Consider the following 23,386-nt stretch of genomic DNA (forward strand, 5'->3'; position numbering starts at 1 on the left):
TCTGTGATGTTTTGTGACAAGTTTGATAATAATTTTGTCTTTTGAAGTCAGCTGATTCATAAATTGTGGGTGATTCAACTGCGTGGGGTGACTGTACGTCAAACTAATGTCGGCATTCATTCTAGATTGTACGTCTTCGATGTGGTTGGACCTTATTAAAGCGAGCGTGAAACACTGTATTTGGGTGCTTTTGTATATTATGAGTATAGTTGTATGAGTGAGTGAATTGTTTTCAGGTAAACACACTTCAATTTGCACAGCACAGCGCACAAGGGATCGACGTGAGGTTGGGAAATGAACGTTGATGACAGATAAGCAGTTCAAATCATCACACTTAATCGAATCGTTGAAAAATATCGATTAATCTGTAATGTCGACTTGTCACAGATTGACATACTGGAAAGAAAACACTGTCGGTCGTCGCGAATGACCGCCCTCTAAAACACCGTGTACCAGATGAACTAAGGAGATTCATCGACAAAACCAGCGAAAAATCCAATAGAAAAGAAAGCGAAAGTTGTGCCTCGACATGGCAGTTTGTCGTCGTCGCGTTGACAAAGTGAAAGCGATATTTTCGTCTTTTTCATTTTTTCGGTGAAGCGAAGCTCTACCGCCATCAACCGCGACCTGTCAGTCAAGTGTCAAATTTTGATTCGCCGTATAAGCACGTTCCTTTAGGGGAGGACGAGGCGGCGAAGGAGGGGCAAAGTTTTCTTTTTCTTTTAGGAGGTGACACTTTTTTCTTTCCCGGGAGGAAGTCTCATTTGGATGATGCAAAAGATGACGGATTTTTTTTGGCGTTGTTTGTTGTTCTTTTGCATTGTGGAAAATGTGAAAAGGGAAAGTTGTTCTTTTCATGGTGCGACACTTTGAAGCAGGTTTTTTTTCAATTCAAGAAATTGGATTCTGGAGAATGGGGACTTTTCGAGGTTTTGATGGAAGGGGACTTGAAAGTTTAAATTGTTTTTCACACATACGACAATGGAAATCACTTTGGATGTAACGTTAGCATCTTTAATTTACTATTGAAGATTTTCCCTAGTTTAAATTGATTTGTTTAATACATAATCGGAGCTTTGACGATATTATGTGATATGCTTCTTCAAAGCCTCCCAAAAACATAAACTTCTGTTGAAAAGGTTCAAGCTTCTGTCAAAAACTTGAAAGCTTCTGTCGAAAAGTTTTCAAGCTCTTGTAGAAGAAAATTCCAAGCTTTTGTCCGAAAAGTTTCCAAGTTTCCGTCTGAGAAGCTTCCGAGCTTTTCTCTGATAAACTTCTAAGCTTCTCTCTGAGAAACTTCCAAGCTTCTGTCTGAGAAGCTTCCAAGCTTCTGTCTGAGAAGCTCCCAAGCTTCTATCCGTGAAGCTTCCAAGCTTCTAACGGAGTAGCTTGAAATCTGCTGTCTGGGAAAGCTTCCAAGCTTCTATCCGAGAAGCTTCCAAGCTTATGTCTGAGAAGCTTCCAAGCTTCTGTCCGAGAATCTTCTAAGCTTTTATCTGAGACGCTTGAAGCTTCTGTCTGAGAAGCTTTCAAGCTTCTGTCTGAGGAACCTCCAAGCCTCTGTTTGAGGAGCTATCAAGCTTTTGTCTGAGACGCTTAAACCTTCTGCCTGAGAAGCTTTAAAGCTGCTGTCTTAAACGCTTAAAGTTTCTGCCTGGGCAGCTTCCAAGCTTCTGTCTGAGATGCTTTCAAGTTTTTGTCTGAGACGCTTAAAGCTACTGTCTGAGAAGCTTCCAAGCTTCTGTCCGAGAAGCTTCTAAGCTTCTATCCGAGAAGATTTCAAGCTTCTGTCCGAGAAGCTTCCAAGCTTCTATTAGAAAAACTTCCAAGATTTTGTCCGAGAAGCTTCTATGCTTTTATTAGAGAAGCTTCTAAGCTTCTGTTACAAATGTTTTCAAGCTGCTGTTAGAGAAGCTTTCAAGCTTTTGTCTGAAAAGCTTCCAAGCTTCTTTCTGAAAAGCTTCCAAGCTTCTGTCTGAGAAGCTACAAAGCTTCTGTCTGAGAAGCTACTGAGCTTCTGTTGAGAACAGAAGCTACAGTCTTCTGTTTAGAAGCTTTCCCAACCTTTTTATTTTGTTGAAACAAAAAATCAAAACTCCTGCTAAGAAGATTTTTTTAGCTTTTACTAAGATGCTGCTGATATTGCATTTTGATATTTACCAAGCTTCTTATAATAAGTTTTCTTGGCTTTTGCTGAGAAGTGTTTTAATTATTTATTTATTTTCTCGCTTAAAGATTTGTACCAATCATTTAGATCTTTGTGTCTTTTCTGAACCCGTCAGTCAGCTTGGCCCTTTCAACCGATAAACACTGCAAACGAGAAACACTGTATACATTCTCTTTTTTTTTTTTTAAACTGACTACACATATCAATGGTTGCTATTCCGTGATTGACCGAAGTCAGTGAAAATGCACAAAGAATCAACTAGAAGTTCGGCTGGGATTGGCCATAATCTTCTTCAGTGTGCATAATTCAGTGCCTCTATTTATACAGGGTCAATAACGGCGCCGGCTACGTCCTTGCAGTCAGGTGGGATTGGAGGAAGGAATGTTAGTGTGTAACCTTTGCTATATGGAGACCGTGTTTACCTCTGCATCTCCACAAAGGTTACTGGGAGGGATGTTTGTTAATGGGGAGGATCGTTGGGTCACAGGATTCACTTTGATAAGCGATTAGACCATGATAAATTATTTGACGCGAGCTAAGGATCGAACACTACCAACCTGCTTCGCGAACCGCGCCACTAATAAATCATGCCACGTGAGCGACGCGCGACACGATTGATCCTGCTCACATCACCCGCCCCCGCAGGAGCAAGCGACGCGAGCAAAGGCAAAGGATCAAACACTACTAACCTGCTTCGCGTTCCGCGCCACTAATAAATCATGCCATGCGAGCGACGCGCGACACGATTGATCCTGCTCACATCACCCGCCCCCGCAGGAGCAAGTGACGCGAGCAAAGGATCAAACACAACTCCGAGAAACACTGTATACATTCTCTTGCGCACAAATTCTCCGACAGCACAAATTGATGGTAAATCAACTCATGAATACATTATCGTTTCGAGTTGAGTACCTTCGGTTCAGCTCGAAGATGGAGAGTGCAAGCTTCCATGTCCCGGGAGGGACCCAAACCTGACATAACCAAAAAATCACAGCCCAACCATGCGCCTACATGTCTGCAAAGTTGTTCGGGTTTCCCCCACATTTATGCAACAAGCGCTACATCACACCCGTGGGCTGTAGAGCCGACGACGGACGATCGACCAGCAGCCAACAGCGCCAACTAGTCAACAAAAATTAAACCAATAAATTCCGCAATCTAGATCGAAACAATTTATATGAATTTTCACCTCTACTGTGAGTCATTTTTTTTTTCGTGTGTTACCTACCAAAGTTAACCATGGGAGGGCGCTTTGTTCGGCCGGCTCAGAGACGAACGTGGGACAGAAAAAAAACGCTGTGCATAGACTAGCTAGAGTTGCAAAGCCACATGAACGAAAACTTTTCACCTGTTCCACCGGAGAAGGGCAGGGGGAGTTCGTTCTACATTCTGCACACTGCAATTGGGATAAGCGCCGTTGTTGGAACGGGATGGATCATTGTGGTTGGTACATATGTGCGCATCTCCCATCGCCCGAAACAAGACCGCAGCAGCATGGAAGGGTTACAGTCCATCCATTGGCGTAGCCAGGGGCATTGCGCCCCTTAGCTCTCGGAAAAGTTTAAAATACCATACCTTCGATAATTCTTAGTGTTCGCCAAAGCTCCAGGCTTCTGTCGAAATTCTTACTATAGATTTAGTTAGAAATCAACCACAGATCTCACAAAGAAGCCACTAAAAAGTCGTCATGAGTCTCCCCAGGTTGTGTTAACGATCTTGCAAGCAAAACTACCATTTGTATCCAAACGAAGCCTCTTAATATAACTCCAGGTATTTCTTCTGAGTTTGTTCTCCAAAATCCGTCTAGTAAATCCCAGTAATTCGTCAATGAATTTTCTTTAAAAGTTTTCCAAGAAAATCTCCAGATGTTCTTTAGGAAGTTCCTCTATGTATTTAACAAATCTCGCCAAAACTCATTTAAATTTATTATTCGATGACCTCCAGCCACTCGTCAAGATATTGAATTGGAAACTACTTCTTGAAAGTTCTGTGAGATTATCATGAGATTATTGGAGACAACACTTTCAAGAATGAGGTCGTATTTTGTTTTTCAAAAAATCTTGTTTTTTTCTATAACAAGATAGAGCACATCAGTTATTTTTCCTGCTCAAAAGTAGCTAATTCATAATTTACTTTCACTATTGCGAAGAATGTATTGAGAAACCACTAGGATTTTGCTTTTTGACACTGGGGTTGTTCCTATCTGACATTTCAGAAGGTACACGGAAGGCAAAATCAAGGTTAAAATCTAGGGGTGTAGCATAAACTAGTAAGTAGCAGTAAGTGAAGTAAGCGCGACGTAAGTTCAAGCGTTTGGTACAAAAAATGAGATAGGTCTGTTCGACCCTATTGTTTCGAGCTTCTTCCAATTATTCCCGCCAGCATTCATACTGGCATTCGTTTAGAACCATGTAATGAAATCGTTAGTTGGAACCGTAAGCCGGGGGCAAATTGATCACTATTCTACAGCTTTTTATTGTATTATCCTTAAGAAAGGAAGATATTAAGATATTAAGATATATTTCAAGTTAATTTCTGCTTAATCAGTACCTATTTCATAAAATGAACTTGAATATTGAAACATGTTTTGATTGAATATAACAACTGGGGCAAAAGTGACGGCAAAAGTCCAGTAGTTCATAATTGAGTTTATGCAACATTTCAAACGCTTAAAGTTTGCATGTAGGTTTTGCAGCGGCTTGTTTAGTACCGACTTTTTCAGCAGTATTGGTTACACCTTGAAAAACTGTGGATATTTTTACGCAAAACTAACTTTTCAAATAATAATAAAATCATAATCAGACATCTATAAAACCTATAACAGGTAATATATGTGATGCCAAAGAAGCATTCAGCATCCTTGGAAGAAATTGCTATTTGGTAGGTACCTACATGATCAAATTATTCCTGGTGATCAATTGGACCCCGAATTACGAAACTAAAATATGATTAGCTTACCCAACGTGGCTAGCCACGTTCCAACAAAATTTCGAAGCTCAAAGCTAAGTATGGCCCTTCTTAATGTACACTACCCATCAGAAGTATCGAATCGCTCATACTGAATATTGCAGCACCTTAAAAAGTTTAGCCTCACCTAAAATTAATATTATCTCGTGGTTCTGATGAGCTAGATCAATGTATTTTTCTAGTCATCTTCAAAAATACGTCTGAGCCCCAGCGATTTTTTTGTTTTTGTTGAAAAACTTTTATTACTAGGTTTTTGGTGATGCTAAACTTAAAAGTGCTGGAACACTCGGTATTGGAACGATTCCATACTCTTGGTGGGTAGTGTATATGTACGAATGCAAAAGGGCAAAATTAACGTTTCTTTTGATTTGACAGTTAGTGCTCTGAGAAAACAGAACATCACTGGCGATGTAATGTCAAGAAGTATAAAATGATTACCGGACATCGACTTGCGGTTGATGTCTGCAAAATTGCCTAAATTTATGCACTAACATTACTTAATTGAACATGTTGGCTGAATGCTGTTATAAGGTTCTAAACAGCCTTAGATGGTGTTAAAGTGTTTCCACTTTTGTGAAACATTTCGAAAGTTTCAAAACATTCTACTGATACCGAAAAGCTAAACATAACATATAATTTGCAATTGGATTAGATGGACAAATTGATGTGAAGATTTGCGAAAAAGTTACCCGTCTTCTCAGTGAGAATCGAACTCACGACTCCCCGATCTCTAGTTGGGGCGCGTTACCACTACGCCATGAGAGGACTCATGAACGCAGAAGTTAACCTGAATTCGATTTCAGCTCAATAATCACGTGGTCCTTTTTCGCAAAGTGCACCTCTTTTGGAAGAATTAGATGCCCATCCAAACACAACGCTTTCTATTTATATCCAATGCCTAGCCCGAGAGCGCATTATTTTTTTAGGTAATGAAATAGCACACAACACTAGCCAGCAACTGTACTGGCTGAGGTTTCTATTGTGTGGGCTTCCAATGGGTCGCGACGTTCTCAAACGGCCGGTTACGGAACATGAGTCCGTTGCTCGATAAAATTTATAAATTTGGCTCCAAAGTTGTCTGTCTGTCAATAACGCTTGGAAATGTTTCACAGAAAAGTTTCATTGAGCGCATCAACAGCAATTTAAGAGCACTGCAATAGCCTATTTGAATGTTAGATCAATACAATTGCAATTTGTAGAGCACTGCAACAGCTATATGACAGAATAACTCTGGAATTTTCTGGAACATTGTTTCTTCTAAATTCTCAAATTTATTATTTTCGTTTTCGTTTTCAGCAAACGTAAAAAAACAACTTCAAGCAAATTGTTGTTCGGTCGAACTTAAATCGGGTTTGGGTTATGTGATTCAGAACGGGTTTCGTTAGTTTCAACATGATGAACAAGATGAACATGAATGAATGTTCGCCAAGTATTCGAGTTTTTTTTTTTTTAATTTGCGGTGAAATCTCCATGATATATTGCTATTGACTCATGAAAGCATACAGAAACAAAATTTTATGGTATGATGGTCACTCAAAACAGTTTTCCATAGCATCCTGTTCCCTCCATTGCAACTGTGATTTTGAATGATGACACATGAGTATAGAACACTGCAACAGGTATTCGGCAGAATATTCGTGAATTTTCGGTGATATTCTTCTCTTATTCATAGAATTGTCGGAACTTTTGAAATGTTTCACAGCAGAAGAAAAACTACAACAGGATTTCAGGATAATTGTTTCTTATTAGAACATTACAACAGCTTTGATGCCACGTGCTCATTGGAGTGTAGTCAAAGCATAAATTTAGGCGATTTTGCGGTCATAAGTATCATGCGTGTCGATGTCGGGTCATGTTAATAAAATTGTAAACATTATCGTCCACTTCTGACATTATATCTCCATAGAGACGGAATCTGCTTCTGAACTTGTTATTCATATTCATTCTTTGTTCATGCTGTTATTTTGCAGTTGAACATAGACATTATCAATCTCTGAAAAATCTATCTATGTATGTGGCTAAGCTAGTCATCAAAATAGTTTTGCAAGAATTAATCCATAAGCATTACAAAGGGTTTTTAAACAAAATCTTTCACAATTTTGAGAGATTTCTTAGGTTTTCCCGATACAATTCTCTGCAATTTATGTTGAAGAGTTTTGCGCACAAAATTGATCAGAAAATTTCCTATGGATTATTCTAAGATTTTTTTCATTGTTCATCCAAGAGTTTTGTTAGGAATAACTCTGAAGTATACTTTTATGAATTATTTCAAGTACTAAAATCGTACGAAAATACATCATAAAAATGTACTGTCAGAATTAGAGTAAAGTGGGGCAAAAGTTCGAGTGGGGTAAGAGTTTCTTTTTAAGATTTCTAGCTCAATTCAAAACAAATCTTATAAATGTCATTGTGGTTCGAATGCTATACAAGTAAGAGACTTTCACTCCAAATATCATAAAAGTCGATTGAGATTTGGAAAAGTTATGGCTATTTGTTGTTTTTCGACGTGAATATTGTAATTTTTGGTCAAACTTTCGTTGCATGGAACCAATTGAAGATAAAATCTTTTTCAATATTTTATGTAAGGGCGTTTCTAGGCCTATCATAAGGTTGCTTTGACGTGTATTAGATTTTACATAAATGCTTGAAAACAAGTTTTGGCCCATAGTGGGGCAAAAGTTCGAATCAGCGGGGCAAAAGTTTGACCCATGTATAAAATCACGAACAAATTTTCAAATTGCCTAATCCATATATTATCTTCAAATTTAGTTAAATTTGTCTGATCGTGTGAAAACTGTTACCAAAATTTTACATTTCCACTTAGTTTTGCGAAAAACTGCTATTTTTAAGTATATTACAATAAACCCGGTTTTGGGCAATTTTTTGATGAAAATTTAGTGTGTATTTTTCGGCAAACTTAAGTTTACGGCTGGTGTAAAGTATGCCTGTCATAAAAGGATCGATATTTAGTGTTTTAGCCAGCGAACTTTTGCCCCACACTAGATTCGAACTCTTGCCCCACCGGTGGGGCAAAAGTTTGAATAAGACAATAAATTTTGAAACTGTTATAACTAAAAATGGGTGAATATTTGGACACAAGTTTGTTCAGCAAAATTATAGCCAATGTGTTGAAGGTTCACTGTATGGTATTTGTTTTGTTTAAACTGCTATTGTTTTCCTGGAAACTTTGATTATACCACTAAGGTCGAACTTTTGCCCCACCTTACTCTAATGTATATAGGTGTAGGAATTAACCTAAGAATACACCTATCAATATATATAGAAAAATTTCTGAATAAATTTACTGATATATTTTGCCTAGATTTTTCGAAAAATGCTCCAGAAATGACTACAAGGTTTCCTTTGATTGCTTTCCCAATATCCTATTAGGATCATCCTATATCTAGAATTGTTCTATCCTATAATAATATAATTAGAATTTTCCTATAATGCTATGATAATGTTATGTTGAATGTTTCAAAGAATTTTCCAAGGATTTCCCGCAGATCTCTCACAGTGATTTTTCTAATGACATGTCCAGGTATTCCTCAAGAAATTTCTGCAGGGATCTCTCCCAGAAAAGTATAACTCCGCTTGCGGTCAAATTTCCATTTGAGTTTGTCCAAGAGACTTCAGAAACTCCTGTAAACTGTAATCAATAATTTCTGTTGGCATTCCTTCACTACCTCTACAGATAACTGTAGATTTTTATCTATCGATGCTCTTTTCAAGTATAAAAAAATGGCTGGAAGTAGTCTAGATTATATCCTCTGTAGCATCTATGGACGATTTTTTGTAGGAATCCTTGAATGCATTTTATCGAAAATTGTTTAAGAAATTTTTGGCAGTGTTACAGTAATAATCTTACGATAAATAAGGGGGAAACTCCTGAAGCAATGTAAAAGGGATATTTAAAAAAAAATCTTGAAAAATATCTAGGGAAGTTCTGTAAGCTACCAATAGTGTAGTTCCTTGATTAATAACTCGAAGACACTATGTACAATTTCTTGTGATGCTTCTGGTAGTAAACTTTCCAAACTTCTATTGAGAAGCTTCCCGAGCTTCTGCTGATGAGCTTCCCGAACTTTTGCTGAGAAGCTTGCCGAGCTTCTGCTGAGAAGCTTCCCAGCTTCTACTGAGAGGCTCCCCTAGCTTTTACTGAGAAACTTCCCGAGCTTCTGCTGGTAAGCTTCCCGAGTTTCTGTTGAGACGTTTCCCGAGTTTCTGTTGAGACGTTTCCCGAGCTTTTGCTGAAAAGCTTTCCTAGCTTCTGTTGAGAAGCTTCCTGAGCTTCTACTGAGCAGCTTCTCCAAACTTTTGCTGTAAAGCTTCCCTAACTTCTGCTGAGAAGCTTCCCTAGCTTCTGTTGAGAAGTTTCCGAAATTCTGCTGAGAAGCTTCCAAGCTTCTGTTGAGAAGCTTTCAAGCTTCTGCTGGGAAGCATCAGCTTCTGCTGAGAAGCTTTCAAATTTCTGCTGAGAAGCTTTCAAGTTTATGCTGAGAAGCTTTCAAATTTCTGCTGAGAAGCTTTCAAGTTTATGCTGAGAAGCTGTCTAGCTTCTGCTGAGAAGCTTCCAAGCTCCTGATGGGAAGTTCCTGATGAGAAGCTTTCAAGCTCCTGATGAGAAGCTTCCAAGCTCCCGATGGGAAGCTTGTAAGCTTCTGGTGAGATGTTTCCCGTGTTTCCGCTGAGAAAAATGCCAAGCTTCTGCTGAGATGCTTCCCGAGTTTCTACTGAAATGCTTCCCTAGCTTCTGCTGAAAAGCTTCTCATGCTTCACTGGGAAGCTTGCAAACTTCAGCTGCGAATATTCCAAGCTTCTGCTGCGATGCTTCCAAGCTTCTGCCGAGAAGATCTCAAGCTTACGGTGAAAAGTTTTTCATATTTCTACTGTGAATGGTATCTTCTCACGATGAATGATTCGAAGAAACTATGGAGCATTAATGAAGAATTCTTCTGGAAAGTTTATAATGAAATGTTTTGAAAATTGTTTAAGGAAATATCTGGAGGAATACCTGGATGGAGGAAATCCTGCACACACCCATGATTCCATCCTGGAGCCAAACCAAACCGTCAGATTCAGTTGCAGTCAGTTACGGTCGTTCGTCGGTTGATGCTGTTGCTGCTGCTGCTGCTGATGGTGGTTTCAGGTTCACTGCTTGTGAAGAGATTATGGAAATTCAACGGCGACGGCGGCGGTGGCTGCAGTATTGAGGTTAGGTTAGGGCTGGGACACGTTCACGGCTTTACATGGAGGGGACCAAGAGGGAGATTTAAGTAAGTGAAGCGAAGTCTACTCGATCTGAGGTTTATTCTTTTGTGTGCCCTCGTGAAAAGAGTTGCAGCTGGGGAAAATGGAATCGATGGAAACAAATTTGAATATTATAGCAGACGGGAATTTCGCTAGCTTGAAAAGATCTTGATTTTAATCGGTCGACAAGTGCCTACACTGAAGTAAATGCACTACTTATTTCGATTGATTTTTTATGTTAAAGATGTAAGAAAAACTGACCTCTATTTCAATCACCTGTGGATTTTTTCATTCCCTATCAACCGAATCCAATCCACCATCGGTTATCGAAAGCTTCCGCTTTTTTCCTCGTTTAGCCGCAATAAACGAAAAAGGAGTAAGAGCACTTTCTCAAAATTCAATTTTCAATCTGCGCCGCTCACCTGCACTCAATGGAAGTCTGCCGGCTCTGGGAAAAGCACCCAAAGCAGCCTCTCCTATTTCATCGCACATGGTTTCCCTGTGAGGGAGGAAAAATTGCACTTACTGTAACCTCGATTTAAATCTCTCGCCATGAAGCCAAGACGCCTCCAGAAAAAGGACACAGGCTTTTGTCCTCCCATCTCTATCCACTGGCGTGTATGTGTAAGGAAATATAATTCCTTTCTCGAAGAAAGAAGACATACTTATCCCTTCTTCTCGGTAGGATATGGCTTTCCATCGATCGACCGAACGAACGTGTGTTCAGTAGAAAGTCTTCCTGCTCCTGCTAATAAGATGGTGGGAAGGTGGGATCCCATTACGGATTACGGCCGCTTCCCGCCTGACCCCTGAACCGATTGCCGCGAGCACACATGTGGGATAGGACATTACCCGAAGGACCAAACACCTGTAGCCATTGCGGTGGAATAGTTGGTTTGGTTTGGGAGAGGCGAAGGGATCCCTGATAAGATTACCTTTTTGCTGTGTTCGAAGCGGAATCTCCAGTTACTGCGGCATATAGAGGCTGAAGAATTGAAGATGTTTTTACCTTGCGAATTCAAGGTGAGATTTCAATCAAGGTTCAGCGATAGATGGGATTCATGGGATTTTGGCCTACACATTTGCGATGGAAAATGAGCAGTGGATTCGTTTGATTAAATGTAAACTGACGGATACATTTCGAAATGATCTGAAGAGCTTTTCAAGTTGTAAGGTGAAAGTTTTTCCTGGTCCAAGTTTAAACAAATTCCGTACATCTGAAATTTTAAGCGTCAATTAAAGTTTTGCAAGCTTCAATAAGGAAGGTTTTCACGCTTTAAATTACAGGCTATTGCAACTTCTAGTGAGAAGCTTTACAAACAACCAATAATAAGCTTCTTTTCAAGCTTCTAGTGAGAAGCTGTTCAAGCTCCAAGAGAAAAGCTTTTCAAACTTCTAGAGAAGCTTTTCAAGCTTGTTGAGAGAAACTAGTCAAACTTTAGGAGGGAAGCTTCTAAAGCTTCTAGAGAAATGCTTTTCAATCTTCTAGAGAGAACTCAAACCAAATCTTCAAGAGAGAAACTTTCCTAGCTTTGATGGAAAAACCTTACAGGCTTTGAGAGACAAACTTTTCAAGTTTCAAGCTTCGAGAGAGAAGCTTTTTAAGCTTCGAGAGAGAAGCGTCTGTAGTATCCGAGAATTGTACCTGCAGAAACTTTTCAAGCTTTGAGAGAGATACTTTTCACACTTCTGTAGAAAATCTTTTCCAGCTTCGAGAAAGAGGCAAGCTTTGAGAGAACAGCTTTTCAAGCTTAAAGAATGAAGCTTTTGAAGCTTCGGAAGTGATCCTTTTAAAGTTCAAGAGCGAAGCTATTTAAGCTTTGAAAGATAAGTTTTCCGAGTTTCGAGAGAGTCAAGATCTTCAAGCTTCGAGAGAAGCTTTGAAATAATCTAAATAGAAGCTTTACAACCATCTAACAAAAAACTATTCAAGCTTCTTGCAATTTTGCAGGAAAGTTCTGCTGAGAAACATCCAAACTTCTGCTGAGAAACGCTCCAATAGCTATACAAGAGAGAAGCTTTTCAAGCCTCCAGAGAGAATCTTTTTACGTTTCTTGAGAACAACTTTCTTAGCTTCCAGCTAGTGGTTTTCCAAGCTTCTGCTGTGAAGCTTTCTAAGCTTCTAGATAAGATTGTATTAAGCTTCTAGTAAGAATCTTGCTCCCAAGCTTCTGCTGAGAAGCTCCCAAGCTTCTGCTGAGAAGCTCCCAAGCTTCTGCTGAGAAGCTCCCAAGCTTCTTCTGAGAAATTCTCAAGCTTCTGCTGAGAAATTCCCAAACTTTTGTTGAGAAATTCTCAAGCTTCTGTTGGGAAGCTTTCAAGCCTCTGCTGAGAAGCTTTCAAGCCTCTGCTGAGAAGCTTCCAAGCTTCTGCTGAAAAGCTTCCAAGCTTCTGCTGAAAAGCTTCAAAGCTTCTGCTGAGCTGCTCTCAAGCGTCTGCTGAGAAGCTCCCAAATTTCTGCTGAGAAGCTTCCAAGCTTCTGCTGAGAAGCTTCCAAGCTTCTGCTGAGAAGCTTCCAAGCTTCTGCTGAGAAGCTTCCAAGCTTCTGCTGAGAAGCTTCCAAGCTTCTGCTGAGAAGCTTCCAAGCTTCTGCTGAGAAGCTTCCATGCTTCTGCTGAGAAGCTTCCAAGCTTCTGCTGAGAAGCTTCCAAGCTTCTGCTGAGAAGCTTCCAAGCTTCTGGTGAGAAGCTTCCAAGCTTCTGCTGAGAAGCTTCCAAGCTTCTGGTGAGAAGCTTTCAAGCTTCTGCTGAGAAGCTCCCAAGCTTCTCCTGAGAAGCTCCCAAGCTTCTCCTGAGAAGCTTCCAAGCTTCTGCTGAGAAGCTTCCAAGCTTCTGCTGAGAAGCTTCCAAGCTTCTGCTGAGAAGCTTCCAAGCTTCTGGTGAGAAGCTTCCAAGCTTCTGGCGAGAAGCTTCCAAGCTTCTGGTGAGAAGCTTCCAAGCTTCTGGTGAGAAGCTTCCAAGCTTCTGGCGAGAAGCTTCCAAGCTTCTGGTGAGAAGCTTTCAAGCTTCTGCTGAGAAGCTTTCAAGCTTCTGCTGAGAAGCTCCCAAGCTTCTGGTGAGAAGCTTCCAAGCTTCTGCTGAGAAGCTTCCAAGCTTCTGCTGAGAAGCTTCCAAGCTTCTGCTGAGAAGCTTCCAAGCTTCTGCTGAGAAGCTTCCAAGCTTCTGCTGAGAAGCTTCCAAGCTTCTGCTGAGAAGCTTCCAAGCTTCTGCTGAGAAGCTTCCAAGCTTCTGCTGAGAAGCTTCCAAGCTTCTGCTGAGAAGCTTCCAAGCTTCTGTTGAGAAGCTTCCAAGCTTCTGCTGAGCTTCTGCTGAGAAGCTTCCAAGCTTCTGCTGAGAAGCTTCCAAGCTTCTCCTGAGAAGCTTCCAAGCTTCTGCTGAGAAGCTTTCAAGCTTCTGCTGAGAAACTTCCAAGCTTCTGCTGAGAAACTTCCAAGCTTCTGCTGAGAAGCTTCCAAGCTTCTGCTGAGAAGCTTCCAAGCTTCTGCTGAGAAGCTTCCAAGCTTCTGCTGAGAAGCTTCCAAGCTTCTGCTGAGAAGCTTCCAAGCTTCTGCTGAGAAGCTTCCAAGCTTCTGCTGAGAAGCTTCCAAGCTTCTGCTGAGAAGCTTCCAAGCTTCTGCTGAGAAGCTTCCAAGCTTCTGCTGAGAAGCTTCCAAGCTTCTGGTGAGAAGCTTTCAAGCTTCTGCTGAGAAGCTTCCAAGCTTTTGCTGAGAAGCTTCCAAGCTTCTGCTGAGAAGCTTCCAAGCTTCTGCTGAGAAGCTTCCAAGCTTCTGCTGAGAAGCTTCCAAGCTTCTGTTGAGAAGCTTCCAAGCTTCTGCTGAGCTTCTGCTGAGAAGCTTCCAAGCTTCTGCTGAGAAGCTTCCAAGCTTCTCCTGAGAAGCTTCCAAGCTTCTGCTGAGAAGCTTTCAAGCTTCTGCTGAGAAACTTCCAAGCTTCTGCTGAGAAACTTCCAAGCTTCTGCTGAGAAGCTTCCAAGCTTCTGCTGAGAAGCTTCCAAGCTTCTGCTGAGAAGCTTCCAAGCTTCTGCTGAGAAGCTTCCAAGCTTCTGCTGAGAAGCTTCCAAGCTTCTGCTGAGAAGCTTCCAAGCTTCTGCTGAGAAGCTTCCAAGCTTCTGCTGAGAAGCTTCCAAGCTTCTGCTGAGAAGCTTCCAAGCTTCTGCTGAGAAGCTTCCAAGCTTCTGGTGAGAAGCTTTCAAGCTTCTGCTGAGAAGCTCCCAAGCTTCTGCTGAGAAGCTCCCAAGCTTCTGGTGAGAAGCTCCCAAGCTTCTCCTGAGAAGCTTCCAAGCTTCTGCTGAGAAGCTTCCAAGCTTCTGGCGAGAAGCTTCCAAGCTTCTGGTGAGAAGCTTCCAAGCTTCTGGTGAGAAGCTTTCAAGCTTCTGCTGAGAAGCTCCCAAGCTTCTCCTGAGAAGCTTTCAAGCTTCTGCTGAGAAGCTTCCAAGCTTCTGCTGAGAAGCTTCCAAGCTTCTGCTGAGAAGCTTCCAAGCTTCTGCTGAGAAGCTTCCAAGCTTTTGCTGAGAAGCTTCCAAGCTTCTGCTGAGAAGCTTCCAAGCTTCTGCTGAGAAGCTTCCAAGCCAAGCTTCTCCTGAGAAGCTTCCAAGCTTCTCCTGAGAAGCTTCCAAGCTTCTCCTGAGAAGCTTTCAAGCTTCTGCTGAGAAACTTCCAAGCTTCTGCTGAGAAGCTTCCAAGCTTCTGCTGAGAAGCTTCCAAGCTTCTGCTGAGAAGCTTCCAAGCTTCTGCTGAGAAGCTTCCAAGCTTCTGCTGAGAAGCTTCCAAGCTTCTGCTGAGAAGCTTCCAAGCTTCTGCTGAGAAGCTTCCAAGCTTCTGCTGAGAAGCTTCCAAGCTTCTGCTGAGAAGCTTCCAAGCTTCTGCTGAGAAGCTTCCAAGCTTCTGCTGAGAAGCTTCCAAGCTTCTGCTGAGAAGCATCCAAGCTTCTGCTGAGAAGCTTCCAAGCTTCTGCTGAGAAGCTTCCAAGCTTCTGCTGAGAAGCTTCCAAGCTTCTGCTGAGAAGCTTCCAAGCTTCTGCTGAGAAACTTTGCTTGCTCCCAAGATTCTACTGAGAAACTGTGCTTGATTTTTGATAGACTTTCCGAGCATCTACTGAGAAGCTTTGCCATTTGTATTGTTTGTATCATTATTTGTATGATTCCATTAGCCTAACTAATGTCAATTTTAACGCTGAAAGCTTCATGAGCTTCGGTCGAAAAGCTTTAAGGGCTACTAATGTGAAACTTTTCAAGCTTCTGCTATGGAACTTTCTGAGCTTCTGTTGAGAAGCTTTCCAAGGTTATGTAAAGAAACTGTTCGAACTTTTGATGAAAAGGTTCCTAGCTTCTGCTGAGTAGCTTTCAATGCATTTTCTCAGAAGGTTTTCATGCTTTAAAGTTGACAACTAGTATATTATAACTGTCCTATCTAGTTTTGCTGAAAACCTCTCAAGTTTTCCTTTAAAAGCGTTCTCAAGCTCCTGTTAATAAGACTGCTGGTGAATGTGAGAAGAAACAGTTTATGTCGATGAAATAACGTTTAACGAATCCATTGCTTTTTTCTGTTATAAATTTTGATGCATACCTATCTATTCTTTGAAGTGATTAATTGTTTGAAATAACGTATTACTTAGCTCTATCAGTTCAACAGTGTAGAAATACATCTTTTTCTCTCGAGTCAATGTCAATGATTTTCATTGGCAATGCTTATCGAAAGTTTAAAATTAAACAATGAAATTCCGAAACGAAGAGTAGGTATAGGTTATTTGACTGTTGATGAATCTTACTGTTGTAAATCTTATAACTGCTTCAACTCGTTCCACCCTTCAAATCAAACACAAAGGGAAGGTTCCATTGTTGGGGCGAATCCCTAGTCTTCGTCTCGCCACCTAATTTCCTCAGAATTCGAAACAAAAGCAGGATTACTTTTTGGCAGGCACAGCTAGTCGCCCCACCTGTCCTCGCCATCATCGTTCCATTTTGGCTTTCACATTTTCCCAAATTCTCCCAAGAGCAGTTCGTTGCAAACCGAGAAAAGCAATTTTCTAATAATTCCCACCCATTTGGTCGGAGCAGCGGTGAAGGTTTTCCTCCGACGCGTAATCCTAGATACACAAAGCTCGTCAGGACGCACTCGATTTTTGATGCTACCATCTTTCTAGTCGTCGTCGTCGTCGTCGTCTATGATAGCGACATCGCCCGAAAGATGCCAAGGTGGGATTTGTGTTTCGTTTTCTGATTTCTACTTTTCGGAATGAGAGGTTTCCCGTTCGAGCATTAATGGCTCCGAGAAAACGGAAACGTAATGGGGATTAATTCATGCTTTTTGTTTCTTGGTTTTCTGCGGGAATCGAACGCGCTGGGAGGTGCTAGAATTGGGGAATTAATTTGGTTTTCATGAAGACTTAAGTCGCCAAGAGGGTTCTCGTTCTTTGATTGATTGAATAGCCTGTCAGAGATGTCGTGAAGAGAAATTGAAATGGATTGAAGTTGTATCTTTGATTAAATGTAGGTTCTCGGTGATATGATGGAGAAACTTAGATAGATTGTCAACATGACGTCCTGAAGAAGATTTCATAAGGCGACCGAAACGTCCCAATTCAATTGAAGTCTAACAATTAGATTAAATTCTCTAACACACGTAGATGAGAGATCTGCGACAAATCAATCATCCAACGTTTCGAACACCATTAGCCACCTTCTCCAAGGTTCGTCACAAACCAATTATTTTAGCGTATACCAGTTAAAATGTCTACTACCGTAATTGCGACAAGCTCACATGCTTCGAAACCGGCAATCTACTCTCACTCGATGAAACCGCAATGAAGGCACCACCACATTATCCACCATCCAGCTCGAGTGTACTTCGACACCGACAATTACTTACTCATCTCATCAGACACAATTACCAGCTCATCCCACAAACATACCGAGAGAGAGCGGGAAAAGTGAGTGTTGTACTTATCCAGCAGGAAGCTGCTCCTTATTGACCATCATCATTATCGTCATCGTCTTCTTCGGAGGTCGGTTTCCTTCGACAATGTCGCCGGCGCCACCCAAGACGACGACGTCGACAAGTTTCCCTCGTTTCCCAATGGAGTGTGACAAGTACTCTGCACTACTAAAACATTCTAGTTAGAGTGAGCTCATGAACCCAGTAGTTGACACCATTTACAACTACTGGATCGACGACGACCCGACTCCCAGCCGGGTAGACAAAGTTTGGCATTGCTTCGGAAACTATTAGCCCCGTTACAGTGCGGTGTCTCTTTTTGTTTAAGTTTAGTACGAAGTGGTGGGAGGAAGACCGTTTTTCGGCGTCTTCGTGTTGTCGCCGGCAAAGAGACAAAGACGAAGACGTTGCGGTCGCAGATGGGAAACTTTCCATTGATGGCAGTTGGAGGAAGACCACAATCGTGTGGATTTTGGCTTCGGTATGCAGCTTGGAATTTGCGTTTGTGGAATTTGCAACATGAGCGGTTGAAAGATTTTGTATATCATAAGCTTTTTGCGAAATATTTAAAACGAATGTTTGTTTTCTGCTGGAAAATCCCTAAGGATCCAGGCTTCTGCTGAGAAGCTCACAAGCTTCTGCTAGAAGCTCCCAGGGTTCTTCTAAAAAGCTCCCAGACTTCTGCTGAGGAGCTCCCAAACCTCTGCTAAGGAGCTCCCAGGCTTCTGCTGAGAAGCTTCCAAGCTTCTGCTGAGAAACTCGCAGGCTTCTGCTGAGAAGCTCCCAAACCTCTTCTGAAAAGCTCCCAGGCTTCTGTTGCGAAGCTCCCAGGCTTCTGTTGAGAAGCTCCCAAGCACCTGCTGAGAAGCTCCCAGGCTTCTGCTGAGAAGATCGCAGGCTTCTGCTGAGAAGCTTCCAGGCTTCTGCTGAGAAGCTTCCAGGCTTCTGCTGAGAAGCTCCCAAGCTTCTGCTGAGAAGCTGCCAAGCTTCTGCTGAGAAGCTTCCAAACTTCTGCTGAGAAGCTTCCAGGCTTCTGCTGAGAAGCTTCCAGGTTTCTTCCCCTTGACTCGGCCTAGAAGCTCTCCAAGCCTCTGCCTAGAAGTTCTTGAAGCCTCTACCGTGAAGCTTTCTATGCTTCTAGTGAGAAGTTCCCAAGCGTCTGCTGATAAGCTTGCTAAGCTTCTACTGAGAAGCTCTTTAGTCTTTTGCAGGGAAGCTTCTGCTGACATGCTCTCTAAGCTTCTGCCGAGAAACTCTCTAAGCTTCTGCTGAGAAGCTCGCTAAGCTTCTGCTGTGAAGCTCGCTAAGCTTCTGCTGAGAAGCTTCCTTCCAGGATTCTTTCAGCATATCACGAGCTTCTCCAAACTTTATCTGAAGCGCTCCAATCTTCTACTGAAAAGTTTTCCAGGCTTCTGCCTAGAAGCTTAAAAGTTTTTGCCGAGAAGCCTCGAGAAGCTGTCAAGCTTCTGCTGAGGAAATTTCCAGGATATAGACTTTACTGCCTGAAAGTCTTGGCTTCTTAGAAGCAATTCCGCAAAGCGATTATCCATATCATAAATCCACCCGAACCGCACTGTTTGACCTCTCCTAGAACGAAACCACTGGCCCAGGTGTAGCTCCCAGAAATCTCTTAATGCGACGAGAACTACACCGAACGTCCAACCACAGACTGGGAAGGATGGCATGATGCCTAGGCGCACGAGACGGGGTCGGCAAATGTGTCAACCAAGTTTATCCACTAACCGAAAAAGCAAATATTATCTAGCCCGGACTGCGCTACAGTGCTACTTGTCTATCTCTCGCAACAACTCCAGAGCGACGGCAAGTGGCCAAAAGACAAACACACTTGACTATAGGAGGGGGAGAGGTCCTTCCGATGCTGTGCGCTATCGTTCGTTTGCATTTGGCCAGGCGTCGTGCAGCAGTATGTGGAAGGGAAGGATTATCGGGAAAGTTTTGGGGGAATGTGCGAGGACAGACGAGAAGACCAGGAGGGGAGTCAAGATCAACACAACAGTGTTGCTCCGATTGGGACCAAGTGAATGGGTAAATTGGGGAAAAAATCTTCGATTAGTTCATCTAGAAGTGATGGAGCGATTTTTGATGGTTGATTCGGGTTCTTGATGAACAATTCGATACCTGTTTTAAACACCTTAAGTTAGTAGTTCTTGCAAATAGATGTCGAATTGGTTAACATTTATTTGTAAGATTTATACTAAGATAGTAACCAATTCAGTTCCTGTCTTCACAAGAAATTTGTTAGATATTAAAGGTTTGCCACAATGTGTTTGGCTCTTAAGTCTTACAAATAGATGTCGAATTGGATGAAATCTTTGTATATGTTGAACTTATTCTAAAATGGCATCCAGTTTAGTTCCTTATGGAACATTGAATCGTGTACAAATTTCATAACAAAACATCGATGACCAATTCGACACCTTTCTGAATCCTTATAAATGTTGGACTTCTTATGAAGAATCGATTGAAATTTCATAACCTTTCGCCAATTCTGGTCTCTGGATAGAAAGGCAAAAACCAAGACCAGAACCAAGAAGCGACTGGAGATCGTTATCGAACTCGACGGTTTTGTAGTGTTTGAAGTTGATGCGGCGACTGCACCATCAGCATATCAGTATGTGGTGGGTAGGTATTTATCTTTATCAGCTAGTTTCCCGACGACGACGACACGGACGACAATGAGGAGATGTGCCTTTCGTTGTGTTCAAGGGGATTTCTGAAACTTTGCCGGGATGGGTGGCTTGTTTGCATAGCCATATGGGTGTGTGATGAGAAGACGACGACGACGATGAAGACGGTGCCAAACACGCAGCGATTATGAACCGCACTCAAGGACTCCGAACGAACGAGTGCCGTTTTGGGGTGGGGGTGATCAAATAAGTCGTGCGAAAATGGGGTGGGCTGGGGATAGACGTCGAAGGAAAGATGTGCGCTGATTATGGCGTGGTTTGGAACCAACCTGAGAGGGGGAAGTGATTAGGTTTGTTTGAAAGTGAGTTTTTGTGGGAACGGATAGATACTGTGGAGAGTGTGTTGAACGATTTAATCTGATTTCGGAGGAGGGACATGTGTAATCCTCCAATGTGTGGTAGATTTATGTTGGCTTCGGAATTAGGCGACAATACCTTTTGTTGAACTTCAATGTGAACTCTTTTGAAATTTCTGTGCAAGGAATCATGATGTGCAACTTTTGCAAGGGTTGTTTCTTGATTATTCTTATGAAGGTTTCATTCAGATACAATCAACTCTTAAAATTTAGTCGCTGTCTTGAGTGAAAGACTTAAGGAAACCAATTCTACCCTTAAGTTCTAAGTTTACAGTGGATATCCAGCCCATCTTTCTTTATAGGTGGACACTGTCGGTACATCTTTTTGGTATAATTAGAATAAAATTCGACAAAGAAATTCTGTACCGTTCATTTTTATAATTGCAAAAAGAGACCAACTCTACACCTTGCTATGTATTACCTGGGGTCGAATGGGTTCCTATTTTTAATTATTACCAATTTAACATATGTGAAAGACACATGTAGGTGTCGAATTGGTACCTGTCCAAGTTTTTTTCTGAGCACTCTAAGATTCTGCTGAAAATGAAGAGCTTTCTAGCAGAATCTGGGAAACATTCTCATGAGCATCCCGAGCACTGAGCGGCTCACCAAAGTTCTTCCGAAAAGTTCTGTGCTGCGACGTTTGCCAAGTTTCTGCTGAGAAGCTCTCCTAGATTCTACTAAGTAGCACCCAAGCTACTGCAAAGATGCCTGTAGGCATCGACTGAGAAGCTTCCAAACTTCTGCAGCGAAGTTCCAAGATTTTTCTGAAAAGCTCTCTGCATATGCCAAGCAGCTTACTCACACTTTCTGATAACCTCTTCTAGATGCTAGGATCTCCAGATTGTTGAGAAGTTTCCGAGCTTCTAATGAAAAGCTCTAAGCTTCTTCTGAGAAGCTCTCTAAGGTTTTGTTCAGAAGCTCTGCAAGATGAGAGCCTCTCCAAGCTTCTGCTTAGAAATTCCAAACTAATGCTGAGAAGCTCTTCTAGTTTCTACCATGAAGCTTCCTAACTTTTGTTGAGAGGTTCTACAAGCTCATGTTGTGAAGCATCCAAACTTTTGCTAAGAATCTCTCCAAGCTTCTTCAGTGAAACTTCCTAAGCATCTTCTTAGTAGCTTCTACTAAGAAGCTTCCCAAGCATTTTCTGAGAAGCTTTCCAAGCATCTTCTGAGAAGCCTTCCAAGCTTCTGATGGGAAGCTTCCCTCCTGTTGAAAAGCCTCTCGAGCTTCTGCTGAGAAGCTTTCACAGCTTTTGCTGAGAAGATTTCGATAATTTTTCCTAAGTAGAATCATTTATGAATATGATTCAAATAATTTGTGTTAAAAGGTGTGGAATTGTTCACCTCTTCGAATCTGTATTTCAAATAAAAATTCAATCGCAACTAAAATATATCATCCGGATTGCTCTCAACCACATCATCCGCCGATGCAATCCGAGTTGGACATATATTTACTGCAGCGGAAAATTACTTCCCAGCACCAAATCCGATTACAGTTTAAAGGCTTACCCAACTTTCCCATGCAGTAATCTTTACCGGAAGAAACCATTCAAATTCATAGCCGCGGGTAAAAACTTTAATCACCGATTGGTGAATCCTTACCGCAGCTCGATCGTCGGATTGAATCTTCCAAAAGAAGCTCGATTTTCTTTTCCTGTGAATCCGGGTGAATCGAGCTGCCGGAGCCTTTCGTGACAACCTCTCAATCTTATTAAAATCTTCGGGGTTTTCTTTGACCCGTCAACCAGATAAAAGCAGTGTAGCAAAATCCAAGGACGAGAAGCAGAAGAAATTCTTTCCTTAGTAAGGGAGGACGATTGCCAAAGCAAAATTGTGCTGGGTATGTGCGACCTTCCCTCCAACTCAGAAACGGTTCTAAAGGACTTGCTTCCTTTTGTACAAATTATTGATTCCCAATCCTTTTATCATCCAACCCTGGGAAGGATCTCCGTTTTTTTTTTTGGTTCTTCTACCCCCAGTAGTTGCTGCTTTCAGAAAAAAGGTATGAAAATAATAAATGTAATATGGCGCGGCTCCACCGTGCTCACCAAAGTCGTCGGCAATGGAAATAAAAATTCTACCATCTTTTCCATGTGTCCCCACAAATCGAACCTGCTGGTGGCGCTATATTGTAGAGAGTTTTGAAGATAGAACCTCCAACTACGAAAAAGTAAAACGAAGCCCCGTTTACGACTTCGAACCGGGGAAAAAATAAACGATGATTGAGGTTAGGATGCCGTGCATCTTTTTCCTTGCGCTAGCTCGCAGACACTATAGTACACTGTAAACCGGCAGACATGTGAAAAGTGCAAACATCACATAACTTGCTCGTGGTTCGTGTCTCTGTGTGGGTGGAGGAAACGAGAGGAGTTTCCTGGGATGCGCTTCTTGTGCATTGTGCTTTTACAAGCAAAGGTTGAGGAACTTACGGAAGGATTTAAAGTGCTAACAGGTAACTTCCGGTTTTGCCATCGTCGTCCGGCGAAGAATTGCATGGGTATAGAGCACGTTCCCTGGGAGTTGTGCACAATGTGCATCAGCTTTGTTGGTTCGATTCTCCGTCCGGAACGGTGTATGTTTGATTAAAGAAGCTTTGATTTAAAATATGTTAACTTGCGAGTGGACAATTCGACACCTTTTGGAAATATGTGTTTGAGAAAAATGGTAATGTTCATGTTTGTACTGGTAAAGTTGTTTGAAAATTAGCTATGAAATAGTATGAAGGCGGAAGATGAACAATTCGACACCTTTTCATATTTGTCGTACATACAACCACCTTTCTGTTCTGACTAAAGAAGCTTTGATAGGAAAATATTTAATCTTCCTACTAAACAACTCGACACCTTTTTGGTACAGCTTTAGGTGAACTGTAGTCGATTTCGTGTAATTTTTTGAAAATTATCTTGACAAATGCTGGAGGTACGCAATTCGACACCTTCCTACATTTGTCGTTGGATATCGTGCATATAATCACTTCAAGGATACTCAAAGATCTTTGTCGGTCA

The 23,386-nt window shown here is 41.7% G+C and overlaps 1 protein-coding gene across 12 annotated transcripts in view; it reads left to right on the plus strand.

Moving 5' to 3' along the window:
• LOC5578520 (polypyrimidine tract-binding protein 2) overlaps positions 1-23,386 on the plus strand; it is a 1,002,030-nt gene that overhangs the window by 925,098 nt on the left and 53,546 nt on the right. The gene's annotated exons all lie outside the window — the stretch shown is intronic.

Source organism: Aedes aegypti, chromosome 1, assembly GCF_002204515.2.
Source record: "Aedes aegypti strain LVP_AGWG chromosome 1, AaegL5.0 Primary Assembly, whole genome shotgun sequence".
NCBI lineage: Eukaryota > Metazoa > Arthropoda > Insecta > Diptera > Culicidae > Aedes > Aedes aegypti.